Consider the following 12,861-nt stretch of genomic DNA (forward strand, 5'->3'; position numbering starts at 1 on the left):
CAAACGGAGGCTGTACACGTGGACTTCACCAGATGGAACACACAGGAATCAGATTGACTACATCTGTGGCAAGAGGCGGTGGAAAAGCTCAATATCTTCAGCCAAAACCAGGCCAGGAGCTGATTGTGGAACAGACCATCAACTGCTCATATGCAAATTCCACTTGAAGCTAAAGACAATTAAAACAAGTCCACGAGAGCCAAAATATGATCTTGAATATATCGAAACATAGAGTAGCTAAGGAAAATGGAAGAAATGATGAAATAAAAGAGCTGAACAGAAGAATTAAAAGGGCAGCCTGAAAAGAGAAGGCAAAGTATTATGAAATGTTCAGACTTGGAGTTAGAAAACCAAAAGGGAAAAACACACCCAACATTTCTCAAGCTGAAAGAATTGCAGAAAAAAATTCAAGCTTCAAATTGCAGTGTTGAAGGACTCTATGGGCAAACTATTGAACAATGCAGAAAGCATCAAAAGATGGAAAGAATACATACTCACTTTACCAAAAAGAATTGGTTGACGTTAAGCTATTTCAATAGGTAGCATATGATCAAGAACCACTGGTACTGAAGGAAGAGGTCCAAGCTGCACTGCAGGAACTGGTTAAAAACAAGGCTCTAGGAATTTATGGAATACCCATTGAGATGTTTCAACAAATGGATGCAGCACTGGAGACACTTACTTGCCTATGCCAAGAAATGTGAGAGAGAGCTACCTGGCCAACGGACTGGAAGAGAGCCCTATTTGTGCCCATTCCAAAGAAAGGAGATGCAACAGAATGTGGAAATTATTTAACAATATCATTAATATCATATAAATTTGGCTGCAAATAATTGAAAAATGTTTGTACCAGTATATTGACAGGGAACTTCCAGAAATTCAAGCTGTATGCAGAAGAGAACATGGAACTAGGGATATCATTGCTGATGTCAGATGGATCTTGGCTGGAAGCAAAGAATAACAGAAAGATGTTTACCTGTGTTTTATTGACTATGCAAAGGCATTCAACAGCATAGAACATGACAAATTATACATAATATTATGAAGAATGGGAATTCCAGAATACTTCATTATGCTCATGAGGAACCTGTACATAGTCCAAGAGGCTATAGTCTAAACAGAACCAAGTGATACTTCCTGCTTTAAAATCACAAAGGGTGTGCGTCAGTATTGTGTCCTTTCATCATATTTATTCAATCTGTATGCTGAGCAGAAAAATCCCTGAAGCTAGACTATATGAAGAAGAAAATGATATCAGAATTGGAAGAAGACTCATTAAGCACCAGTGATAGACACATGACACAACCTTCCTTGCTGAAAGTGGAGATAACTTGATGACATGAAGCACTTACTGATGAAGATGAAAGACTGTAGCCTTCATTATGGATTACACCTCAGCACAAAGAAAACAAAAATTCTCAAAACTGGACCAATAAACAATATAATGATAAATGGAGAAAAGATTGAAGTTATCAAGGATTTCATTTTACTTGGATCCACAATCAACACCAATGGAAGCATCTGTTAAGAATTCAGACATCATATTGCACTGTGCAAATCTGCTGCAAAACACCCTTTTAAAGTGTTAGGAAGCAAAGACGTCTCTCTGAATACTGAGGTGTCCCTAACCCAAGCCATGGTATTTTTCAATTGCCATATGTGCATGTGAAAGCTAGAGAATAAATAAGGAAGAGTGAAGAAGAGTCGATACCTTTGAATTGTGGTGTGGGCAAATAATACTGAAAATACCATGGACAGTCAGAAAAATGAACAAATCTGCCCTGAAAGAAGTCCAGCCTGAATGATCCTTGGAAGCAAGAATAGCCAGACTTCACCTTCAGAAGTGACCATTTCCTTGAGAAGGATATAATGCTTAGTAAAGTAGAGGGTCAGTGAAAAACGGGAAAACCCTCAACAAGATAGACTGACACAGTGGCTGCAATGGGCTGAAGCAGAGCAAGGATTGTGAGGATGGTGCAGGGTCAGGCTGTGTTTCATTCTGTTGGGCATGGGGCCACTGTGAGTTGGAACCGACTTGATGGCAACAACAGCAACACAGGAAGAAAGGAAAGGGAAGAACTGTTGAAAAATGAAGCTAGATGGGTAGGAAGGGAAAAGGATGCTGTCAGTCTTGAATCTCATACTAAAGATTTGGATTCAGCATTGTATTACTATTTGTGAAGTAACAAAATAGGGATATATTATAAAGGGTTATACCAAAAACCCAAACCCATCACCATGGAGTTGATTCTTACTCATACAACCCTATAGGACAGGGTTGGGGTTGTTGTTATGTGCCCTCAAGTTGGCCCCGACTCATAGCAACCCCTCCTTGGGTTTCTGAGGCAGTATCACCATGGAAGTAGATTGCCCTACTTCCTTCCAAGGGGTGACTGGTGGGTTTGAACCACCAGCATTCTTGTTAGCAGTCAAGTGCCTTAAGCACTATGCTACCAGAGTAGACCTGCCCTATAAGGTTTCCCACACTGTAAATCTTTATGGAGGCAGACTCACACACTTTTATCTCATGGAACACTGGTGGATTCAAACTGCTAACCTTTTGGGAGCCAAGCACTTTAACCATAGCCCACCAAGGCTCCTTGTAAAGACCTACATCATAATTTAAATAGCATAAATTCATCAGAGGATTGGATATTGCTTTACACCCAGATCTTATACTTTCTCACTGTAATGTTGTGATGTGCCATGGAGTTGGCCCACACTCATAGTGACCCCTCCTTGGGTTTCCAAGGCAGTATCACTATGGAAGTAGATTGCCCAACCTTCCTTCTGAGGAGTGACTGGTGAGTTTGAACCACCAGCCTTCTGATTAGCAGTCAAGTGCATTAGGCACTACGCTACCAGAGCTCCTCTCACTGTGTGTTGTTGTTGTTAAGTGCCGTCAAGTCGTTTCCAACTCATAGCGACCCCATGCACAGCAGAACGAAACACTGCCCTATCCCATGCCAGCCCCACAATCCCTGCTATACTTGAGCCCATCGTCACAGCCACTGTGTCAATCCATCTCATTGAAGGCCTCCCCCTCTTTTGTCGACCCTCCACCCTACCAAGCATGACATCCTTCGCCAGGGAATGGTCCCTTCTTACAACATGACCAAAATAGGTGAGACGAAGTCTGGCCATTCTCGCTTCCAAGGAGCATTCTGGCTGCACTTCCTCCAGGACAGATCTGTTAGTTCTTTTAGCAGTCCATGGTACTTTCAGCATTCTTCGCCAGCACCACAACTCAAAAGCATCAACTCTTCTTCGGTCTTCCTTAATCATTGTCCAGCTCTCACATGAATATGAGGCGATTGGAAATATCATGGCTTGTGTCAGGTGCACCTTAGTCCTCAAGGAGATATCCTTGCTCCTCAGCACTTGATACAGTTCCTTCGCAGTTGACTTTCCCAATGCTACACACCGTCTAATGTCCTGACTGCTGCTTCCATTGGCATCGATTGTAGAACCAAGCAATGTGAATTTCTTTGTGAGTTGGAACCAACTTGATGGCAACAACAACAACACAGGAAGAAAGAAAGGAAAGGAAAACCTCTCACTGTGTAGCTTCAGTCAAATAACTTGAGATTCCACTCTGGCCTTGGTGATCTGTCAGTGAACAAGAGACAAATGGAATCCTTGTTTTCATTAGATTCTGATGGGTAGAAATTAATTAAATGAATGGTATACAAGAACTCCAGATACAGAGAAGTGGAAATCACTATTTAAGAGGTAGTGTAGTGCCTAAGGCACTTGACTGCTAACCAGAAGGCTGGTGGTTCATACCCCCCAGCCACTCCTCAGAAGAAGATTGGGTAATCTACTTCCATAGTGATACCGCCTCTGAAACCCAAGGATGGGTTGCTATGAGTTGGGTCCAACTTCACGGCACATAACAACAACAACAGGACTTATTATTGAACCATGTGAAGGATGAGGGAAAGAGGATTCAAAGAGTGAGTGAATAGTGGCTCCTTTAATCCTGTGAGTCTTATGTTATTTAAGTTTCATGTAATCTTGTAAGGTAAAGAATACAGAAAGCCTTCTATAATTGTTAGATATTAGTATAATGATGATGATGATGATGATGATGACATTGTGATGCAAGAATTTGACATAATAAAAATTACTCTTGGAAAATTGTTAATTTACTCAGTCAACCAAGGGGTTGGAGGCTGGAATCTACCCTGAGGCACCTCAGATAAAGGCTCAATAATCTACTTCTGAAAAAATCAGCCATGGAAAACCCTGTGGAGCATAATTCTATTCTGACAAACATGAGGTCACCATGTGTTGCAGTCTACTTGACAACAACTGGAAAAATAACAAAAATGCACACACACACACACCAGCAAAAAAAAAAAAAAAAAAATTAGAAGCTGAGGAAGGAAATTAAACATATCCAAGCCTAGCAAAAATTGTCTGAGTTGGCTCCTATCCCCACATCACCAAGTTCTTCAGGAGAGAGTCCAGAATCATCTGCTTCTGCATAGTACGAAAAGCAATTTTAAGCAGAGGACAAGAATTTATTAGAGAAATGGTAATGTAGATATCAGAAGACCTGTGCTAATCTATGCCTTAGATACAGTAGTCAGGCAAGGCATCTTCTTGTCAATGGTTAGTTTATTTTAGCTACCTGGCTTGTCATGAGTGAGATTCCCTGGCTAAAATGTCACTTTTGTCAGATAATTTCCTTATTCAGAGACATATTATATCACCTTGAAGATCTAGCTCTTATTTTGCAGTAGCCCCTTTTTCATACTTAAACAATTATGTTCACATCCTTCCACAAAGATAATGTATTTCACAAAATGGAAGTGAATTGAATGAGAAAATGTGTATTCCTGAAACAAATTTCAACATGTGCTAGGTACTCTTTAAAGATCTCTGGTGGCATAGCAGGTAAGGCATTTGACTGCTAACCAGATCAGTGGTTCAAACCCACCAGCTGTTGTATGGGAGGCAGATGAGGCAATCTACTTCCATACAGATTCATAGCCTTGAAAACCCAATGGGGGTAGCTATGAGTCAGAATCAAGTTGATGGCAGTGGATTTGGTTTTGGGGTTTTAGGAGGTACTCTTTAGTTAAATGAGCTCCTTCCTCCTTGCTCCACTTTCAAAACAGAAATCGTTATTATCTATATGTTGATAAAGCCTGGTATGCCTCTTCTCTTCCATCAAACTCCAGCCCATGTACTTAAGACATTTTTATAAAATTCAAGAGAAAGAAGATAGTTTATCAAATGTCAGTGTTTTAAGGCAATAAATAAACTTATCACCTTAATTTATTTTTATAGTAACAAATGTGCTTCTTTATTACCACATTAAATAACAAGCACCTGGGACAGATTTAATGAGCACCCTAATTTTGAAGCAGTGATTAGTGTAAACAATCTTTTGAGATGTCAGCAATGACTGTGATGTGATATGAAAATACCTGTGATTTCTTTTTGTGATGAAAAGGGCATTACTAACACTACTGTGGTTTGTTGTCGACATTGCTAAGGGGAAGAAATGTTAAATTTTGGCAAATGCTTAGTGAAGAGAAAGATGTAATTTATTTTTCTCATCCCAGTTTACTAACCTCCTCCATTAATATTCCCTGTCACTAATGGAGTTAGAGGTGAGCCTCACTCTTAGTTTTGAGTGGAAAGGTCTTATGAGTCAGTCCTACCATTCTTGTTAGGTGTGGCTGAGTAGATTTTGATTCACATTGACCCCATGTGACAGAGTAGAGTTGCCTCATAGAGTTCTCTTAGCTATAATTTTTATGCAAGTAGATCACCAAGTCTTTCTGCCATGAAGCCACTAAGTGGTTCAAACTGCCAGCCTTTTGATTAGCAGCTAAGTGCTTAACTGTTATGCCACCAGGGCTCCTTTTTCTAGTAATAAATGAACCTTTCACAATAGGTTAATTTATTCCTGTCATATGAGGCAGTTAAGCTTACATGTTAACACTATGACTGGGTAAGTGTCACTGTTGTCCTGAGAGAGAAAACAAGAAGAATGTCAATATTGTCACTTGTCAGGGTTCTACCTAAGCTTATTTTTACATCCATGGCCCTACTATTACATATACATGTATATTTTAAATTTCCTAATTTTGAGTTGGTAGGCAAATGTGGATATTTTTGTTGTTGTTTTTATGTGCCGTCGAGTCGGACCCAACTCATAGCGACCCCTCCTTGAGTTTCCGAGGCAGTACTACTACAGAAGTAGATTGCCCAACCTTCCTTCTGAGGAGTGCCTGGTGGGTTTGAACCACCAGCCTTCTGGTTAGCAGTCAAGTGCCTTAGGCACCACGCCACCAGAGCTCCTCAATGTGAATATAGGAACTGTGAATCCATACAGAAGTAAAGGAAACAAACAAACCCCACAATAATAACCTTACCTTTCCAAACCTTGGGTTAATTTCTCACTTCCAGGTAAAAAGTAAGAGGCACCAGGAAAGATACAGAAGAAAGAACATAGGCTTTTGGATTGTACTTGGAATACAGACCGTTCCCATAGCATTGTTTCCCTTGATGCATCAACTGCTCATTTGCTTCTCCTTCTTTTCCTCATTCTGTTTTCATATTTGCCCCTCACACGCTGTGCATATTACATAATTGATGAGGACTGTGACTCCCCTGATCAGGGAGGGGACTGCTCTTACCCAGTAGGAATCAAATATGTCAACGGTGATTGCTGGAATTGCATATATATTCTCTTGCATGCTTCTTGTCTTGCAAACATGCTATACCACTGAGCCCTCACCTGACTACTTTTTCCCATTGTTTTGACTTTAGCATCTACTCCCACTGCCCTGGGGAGGATGAATAATTGAAAACTGAGCATGAGTTTAATTTGGTATGCCTTATAAAAGGCTTTTTATGCTGATTTTATTTAGTGTTCTCTGGAACATCAAAGGTCAGGCTCCAATGTCAGAAATAATCACTATATCCCATATGTAACACATACTTCAAAAATGAATTGAAGATACAGATGACTTCACACATCAAATTGGGAGTTACTTAGATTTCTGAATAAATGCCAAGAATAATAACAAAGAGACACTATATGGCCTTGTTTTTTGAAAATAATATTGACTCTAGTTATTTTGAAAAGAAAAGTTTTCACATTACAAAGGGGTAAAAAAACACCATTTGTAATATTGTCTGCTTTTTGGTTATCTATGAGCATTCATTTGGAGTTACATTCTCTAGATAACCAATCAGATTAGAGCCAAACTGGACATTTATAATCAAAGCTTGAAACAAAAACACCATCCCATTATGAGGTGTTGGAAAAGCAGACTGATGTACAAAGAGGTGAGGGAACTTTTTTTTTTTTTTTTTTTGGTCCAGTTGTGCCATTAACTTAATGCATGGCATAGGTCTGAGTCATATCAGTCTTTACATTCCATATTCCTTATGTGTTGGGTGAATATGTAATTAATCATCCAAATGGATCAGTTATTCTTGACAGTGAAGGAGGCTGCTGTTAAAAATCACACTAAAACAACCTTCTCAAACTCTAGTGTATGGTTGGGCTGCATATGTGTCGGAAGAATGCTGCCTCAGCTGATCACTAAATCTGCCTCCAGTTGTGTTTGCCTGGTTGATTATTTATTCTTATGAATAGAGGTTTAATAAGAGGCAGAAGGACAATATGGAGGTCTGACCATTAACCCTATGCCTAGGTCTTGGTACATCTCATTCTAGTCAATGACAGGAGTAATGACAATAATTCGTAAATTGCCTAAATCTTTATTAAATTGGAAGCATTATGCAAGGAAAACTATATGCAAGTTAATTCCAATTGGGCTTAATGCCCAGACAATCAGTAGTATACAAAACACAACAAAACAGCCCCCAAGAAAGACTGTCGATTAGAAACAAAGAATTAATTTAGCTAATAAAAACTCATTGCCATCCAGTCAGATCTCACTCATAGCGATCCCTCCTTGGGTTTCCTGAGGCAGTATCACTACAGAAGTAGATTGCCCGGCCTGCTTTCTGAGGAGTGGCTGGTAGGGTTGCTGCCAGCCTTCTGGTTAGCAGTTATACACCTTAGGCACTACACCACCAGAGCTCCTAATTTAGCCAACAGCAAGCCTCAATTTTGAGTCCTCACAAACTGAACCTCTACCCTGGGTACCTCCAGCCAGTATGGTCCTGAAGACACTGTGATCCAAGCTAATGGAACCTAGTTTTGTATGAAGAACACTCCTAAGAGACCTTAGCTTCTTCATTAATTTATTTATTTAACAAAGTTGTTATGAGTCATAGAGTTGTACCCGACTCATGACGACCCCTCCTTGGGTTTCCCAGGCAGCATTACTATGGAAGTAGATTGCCCAACCTTCCTTCCGAGGAGTGGCTGGTGGGTTTGAACCTCCAGCCTTCTGGTTAGCAATCAAGTGTCTTAGGCACTATGCTACCAGAGCTCCCAAATCTTTACGGAAGTAGGTTGCCCCATCTTCCTTCCACGGAGCAGCTGCAGTCAAATGCCATAGACACTGTGCCACTGGAGCTCCCTATTCAACAAAGTAGTAAGAGCTTACAGCCAAATATGCTATGGGCTGGTGAGACAACTGAGAGAAAGACACAGTCCTGCCCTGGAGGAACTAAAAATCTAATCTTGACTCTGCCACTAATATGAGGTGAAATTTTGTGTATGTCACTTAACTTTTCTGAGTCTCAGTTTCCTTAAGGGTAAAGTGAGGGGTTAAGGCATTTGGCTGCTAACTATAAATTCAGCAGTTTGAATCCATCAGCTGTTCCACAGGAGAAAGATGAGGTGGTCTGTTTCCATCAAGATTTACAGCCTTGGAAATCCTATGGGACAGTTCTGCTCCGCTCTGTGGGGTCACTATGAATCAGAATCAACTCGATGGGAGTGGGTGGATTAAATGGAGGGATCACTAGAAATCCATCATTTGGCTAGTTTGATTTCAGAAATCAAATGTTATGTCTGAATAAATGTTAACGTTAAACTGTTGCACTATTTTGTATAATGAAGTTAGGGAAGTTTTTGAAGTACAATGAGAATGCTACAATTTTGTTTGCATAATTGTTGTGTTGAAGGAAGATGCACTAATTTCACCAATAATTTTTCCCTTCAAATCAACCTCTCCAGACCATATTTTCCATGAAATTGTTAGCATATCCGTGTACAGTTTTAGGAATACACTACACCATGTTCCCCAAATGCAGATTTCTGGGCCTTAGCTCAAGAGTTTCTATTTCAGTAGATCTGGTGTGGAGGAGCTAAGGTGACAAAGAATTGTGAGTTTCCCGATAGACTGTCCCAGTTTTGGCAGTGTCAGTCTGTTTTTCCAAGAAACCTTTCAGTCCCAGGTAAACTGTGATGATTGTTTACTCTACATGGAACATGACAATTTGCATTTCTAACAGGTTTCCAAGTAATGCTGGTGCTGCTGGCTGAGAACCACACTTTAGAAACTACTGCTCTAAACCACTCCTGCCCATTGGAATCAGCTGGAAAGTTTCAAAGACTGATTCAGATCTAATTTAGCTGATCTCAAGTACGGCCTGGAGAGTGGTCCTGTTCAAATCTCCTCAGATCATTTTAAAGTGCAGCCCAGGTTAAGAAGCACTGCTGTATAGATTCATGAAACCAGGGCTTTGAACTGGTTCATTCCAGTTCAACCCCCTGCGGAGAATTTGCATTTCAACTCCAGATATACTGACTGAGAGCCTACATCTTAACAAGATCCCCAAGTGATCTAAAAGAATCAAGGTACAAGTCTGTAAGGATCACTGAGCACTTCTTTGACTCTGGCTTGTTAAAATACTGTGGCACATCTTCTTCCAGACATCTTTACCAGCCACTGCTGTAATTCAAGATATCGTCAGTTCCTGCTTTGACTATTACACTAATCCCAGGATGCTGTCTCTCCCTCCAGGTTTCCTGCTGTTTCCATTTTATCTCCTACAGAGCTACTAGAGTAATCTTGCTAAAATTTGAAGTTGCTTCTATCTCTCCTTTGCTGAAAATCCAATGGACTTTTTTATATTAGTGTAATTCATTTTATCTGCTCTAAACAATCACAAATGCCAGAAGGTTACCAAAACAAACGGTTACTCCTTGCTTGAGCTGTAGTCTAATGTAGACTCCTCTCCTGGATGGGTCTTCAAAACACAGAGATCTGGGTCCCATCACGAGGCTCTGCCATTCCCTTGGGCCTCCTTGGAGTCATTCTACTGGATCACCCTCATTTAGCCAACTGACAAATGAATGGAGAGAAGATGGATGGTTGTGCAGAATATTTTAGAGGCCTGTGCTTTGAATGGTGTACATCATTTTTGCAAATATGCCAGGGAGTCTGGCAATATACGCTTCTTGTATACCTAGAAAGAAAATGAGATGGCATAGTGAATACATAGCACTGTCTCTGTCACACCTCTTTTCAGAATAACACAAACCACACACATCGTGGATAAATACTTTGGTTTCACAGGCATCTGCTAATATTAGTACTCATTGCCTTCAGTCCAAATCTCTGTGCTTGCCCTGAGGGAAAAAAAGAAGAATGCCAGTATTGTCACATGCTTAGGTTCTACCTAAGCGTATTTTTACATCCATAGCCCTACTATTACATTTAAAAAAAAAAAAAAAATCCTAATTTGGGGTTAGTAAGTAAATATAGATATAGGAACTATGAATCCATACAGAAGTGCGCACACACACATAAATGTCACAATAATAACTTTACCTTGCCAAACCTTGGGCTTAATTTCTCACTTCTAGGTAAAAGTCAGGGGCACCAGGGTGGATATAGACTTAAAGTCTGTTTTATTTGTTATTAGTATAGCCACCTTGCTCTCTTTTTGGTTACTATTTGCATGGACTGTCTTTTCCATCCTTTCACTTTCAACTTATTTTCGTCTTTGACTATAAAGTGAGTCTCTTATTGACAACATATAGGTGGATCATATTTGCTTATACATTCTTCCAATCTCTGCCTTTTAATTAGACAGTTTAATACATTTACATTTAAAAGAATTACCCATAAGGAAGAACATCTGCCTTTTTACTGTTTGCTTTCTATATCATTTTTTTTTCCTTAAGTCCCCTTCATAATGTCTTTTGTACTTAATACCTATACTCTAGTGTCTCACTATGATTCTCTTCTCATTTCACCTTCTGTATATTTTTTTACTTGTTTTTTTAGTGGTTTCCCTAGTGGTTATAATTCACATTGCAAACTTAAAACTCTAATTTGAATTGATGCTCACTTACCTTCAAAAGTATATAAAATTCTGCTTCAATACAGCTCTATCCCTCTCCCTTTATGCTTTTATTGTAAGAAATTACGTGTTTATAGATCATGTGCCCATTAACAGAAATTTATATTGTTTTATAACCTTTATTTTATATTCATATAGATAAAAAAGGAGAGTTACGAACCAAAAATATAATACAGACATATGTATTTACCTATGTGTTATCTTTCTTGGTGTTCTTTATTTCTTTATGTTGCTTCAAGTCACCATTTAGTACCTTTTCATTCTGGACTAAAGGACTCCATTTACATTTCTTGTAGCGTAGGTCTACTAGCAACAAACTCCCTGAGCTTTATAAAAATATGGGAATGTCCTCATTCCTCCACTCTTGAAGGGAAGTTTTGCACTTCTGTATATTTTTAAATATTCAGAATACTTGGTGGGAAGCTTTTTCTCTTTCAGTCCTTTAAATATGTCATCCTACTACCTTCTCATGGGAGCTCTGGGGGCACAGTGCCTCAGGCACTTGACTGCTAACCAGAAGGCTGGCGGTCCAAGCCCACCAGCCACTCCTCGGAAGGAGGGTTGGGCAATCTACTTCCACAGTGATACCGCCTTGGAAACCCAAGGAGGAGTGGCTATGAGTTGGGTCCGACTCGACAGCACATAACAACATAACAACAACATAGCATTTACCACCTCTTTGCAAATGAAGAAAGCCCCTCATGTAACAATCTATAGCCTTACATGTATAAGTTACATGTAATCTACAGCCTTACACAGATATGTGTATATATATATATATATATATATATATATATATATATATACACAAACACATTTGCATATACATATACACATGCATATACATATCTTTCCAAGGTGTTCTTTAGTAATTAATGCTGAGCAATTCATCTATCTATCTTTCTATTTATCCATCATGTATCCATATCTTTCCAACAGAGAGACAAACCTGTCTGTCGGTTTGTCCTACCGTGGTGACGTGTTGATGTGAGTTTTAAGGGTGAGCCACTGGTGTTTCAAACCCAGTGGGATGCACATGGTGCACAGGTATCAGCCCAGCTTCCAGACTGAGACAGACTAGGAAGAAGGAAGAGGCTGTCCACTTCTCAAAGAATTGGCCAGGGAAAACCTTATGAATAGCAAAGAAACACTATTTGATACATTACCGCACAACTTTATGAATAGTCCGGTTAGGTTAGAAGGCTCTAAAAATAGGACTGGGAAGGAGATGCATCATCTGAGTAAACCCAGCCTTACTCATATGGATAAGGTAAAGCTTTTGAGACCTCCATTTGCTGATGTGGCACAACTCAAGTTGAAGAGAAACAGCTGTAGACATCCATTAATCATCGGAACATGGAATGTACGAAGTATGAATCTAGGAAAATTAAAAGTTGTCAAAAATGAAATGGAATGCATAAAGATTGATATCCTCGGCATTAGTGAGCTGAAATGGACTGGTTTTGGTCACTTTGAATCAGACAACCATGTGATCTACTATGCTGGGAATGACAGTTTGAAAAGGAATGGCATGGCATTCATCATCATAAAGAATGTTTCAAGATCTGTCCTGAAGTACAATGCTGTCAGTGATAGGATAATACC

Source organism: Orycteropus afer, unplaced genomic scaffold (assembly GCF_000298275.1).
Source record: "Orycteropus afer afer isolate SDZICR_OR568_19922 unplaced genomic scaffold, OryAfe1.0 scaffold00222, whole genome shotgun sequence".
Classification (NCBI taxonomy): domain Eukaryota; kingdom Metazoa; phylum Chordata; class Mammalia; order Tubulidentata; family Orycteropodidae; genus Orycteropus; species Orycteropus afer.